This window comes from Budorcas taxicolor, chromosome 18, assembly GCF_023091745.1.
Source record: "Budorcas taxicolor isolate Tak-1 chromosome 18, Takin1.1, whole genome shotgun sequence".
NCBI lineage: Eukaryota > Metazoa > Chordata > Mammalia > Artiodactyla > Bovidae > Budorcas > Budorcas taxicolor.
The window spans coordinates 55,085,206-55,087,584 of NC_068927.1; positions in this window are offsets into that span (position 1 = coordinate 55,085,206).

Here is a 2,379-nt window from a genome sequence, read left to right on the forward strand (position 1 = left end):
TTCCTCTCACCAACAAACCCTTGTCTGGAAAGTTGACTTTTCCCTCAGCTGGTGAGGGAGGAGCAAGCCACCCTCACCCCCACCACGGGTCGCGAGGCCGGGGCTGAGGAGGTGTCTGGCCCTTTAAGGAAGGGAGCCATCTCGCCTGGCCTGCATCCGGCGCCCACCGCAGGGGAAAGGGTGGGAGACGGTGTCAGGTCCGGTCCGCTCTCCGGAATGAGCCTGCCTCTTCCCAGAGCGTCACCCCGTCCTCCCTCGCGACACACCCTAGCCCATTCCACAGGTGGGAAGACCGAGGCCTCCAGATGGACAGAGAGCCTTGCCTCAGGTCTTGCTCCAACGACCGTGGCCGAAGTGCCACGAACAGACTGGAGTGTCAGGGCTGGTGCAGCCGGTGCCGGTAGGGTCAGGCGCAGGGCCGGTGCAGAAGGGGCGTAGCTTCCTTCCTCCTGTAGTCAGCTTCCCACTCTGCCCCAGTCTTTAGAAGGGTGAAGAGCCAAATAAAAGCCTAGGGGAGCCTGGAAGAACCATAGCAACCAGGGAGGACCACGCAGCCTCACCACCACACAGACGGAAAGCACATTGTTCTCCTGGGGGAGTGTGCACGTGTCTATCTCTGGGGAACTCTAGGTTGGTGACTTCGCCCTGAGCCTGTTTCTCTTATCTCTCAGATGGGACAATTGGACTGACCCCCGAGGGTCTTTGTGGGGATTAATGAGACGGTGTAAGTGTGCCTAGAACACAGCAGAAGCTCAGTCCTGCTGGCTGTGACTCTAATGTGCTGATAAAGGCATGCGCACCTCAGACACTCAGGTGCTGTGGGTGGGTTTGCTCAGTCATTCAGCAAGTATGAACTGAGGCCCTAGAATGTGCCAGGCCTGTCATAAAACACCCCTTCAGGAGCCATTTGGACTTGATTTCTCCTCCCCAGCTAATAATAAGGGTGGCTATCATTTAGTTTACATACAGGAAGCTGAACCCTCAGAGAGACAGAGTGACTTGTCCAAGATCATCCAGCGGGTAGCTGCCGCCCATGGGCTGCATCGAGAGGCCAAGGCCTGGCTGAGCCCCAGAGGCACCCAGGTTGAGATGCGCTCCCAACCAGCAGGGCTGGGTGGGGGATGAGGACCTCAAGACGAGCCCCCTGCTGCTCCTAGGAGGGCTGTTGGGGGCAGCTGAGGTCGGTACAGTAGCGAATTTGCCACCACATCCGGAGGCTGGCTGGGGCTGGGGAAGGAAGTCTGAGGCTGGGGTGAAAACCTAAACCACCACCTGGGGAAGCAGCACGGAGCCTAGAGGGATGAGAGGGTGGGGGGTGGGGGGGGGGTGGGGAGAATGAGGGCACGTGGCGCCCGAAGCTGGGCTCCTGTCAGCTTCACCTGATGGCCCTCTGCCCACCTGAACCCTCTGTCCAGACGGGCGGGCAACTGCCACTGTGAAGTCCTAACAGGAGTGTGTACTTCTCAGGGTTTCATCCTTCCTCAAGTGCACTTCACAGGCCTTCATCCTTCCTTAAGTGTTCACAGGGCCCTGACAGGAGGCAGGCCCTGTTCTGGGCATTGGGGTGCAGCCCTTGATAAGCCAGGAGGTGGGCATTACTGTCTGGCTCTTTCCTGGGGATGCTGAGGTCTAGAGAGGTGCCAGGATTGGTCCAAGGACCCGAGCAAGCAGAGGGGGTCCCCAGGGACTGGATACAAACTCTGATGACCTGCTGGGCCCTGCACAACCTGCGGGGCTGACTCAAGCCCCGGACTCCATCTCTCATCCTCTGCAACACGCGTCATGATCTGTCCTCACTCTCTGAGGTTGTGGGAACCCGGCACAATGGCACCTGAAGAGCTTAAGCACAGGGTCTGGCTCCCGCTGAAGGAACAGCCAGCCATTGAGATGTGGCCACCTCAAGAGGGAAGAGGAATCCCAGCAGGGTGGAGGTGTTCTGAGCGGGCAGGCCCCAGGCCCTTGGCAGGCCCTACACCCCATGCAGGCAGGGAGGGAGGGGGGTTGTTCCGTACTCGGTCAGCACGCTGACTTCGCGACCAGTTTTTTGCTGCCATGCTGGGGTGGGCAGGGGAGCATCTTGAGCTGAACTGTCGCGTCTATCGTCTATCATCAGCCAGTCAGGGCTCTGCCCCCCAGGCTGCTGCTCAAGCCCCTGGGGAGGGAGTGCTTAGGGACCCAAAGGAGGGGCACGGGGAGATTCGGTCCTGTGCCCCCACTTCCGTCCCTCCACCCACACCCGCCCAAGCTCTGCCCCCACAACCCTACCACAAAACCCCAACCCATCCTATCTCCTCTCTCCAAGCTCCACCCACCCCTGGCGGAGCCGGTGACTCCTCCCCGAAAGTCCCCAGTCCCCTCGAGTCACCACTGCCACCCATC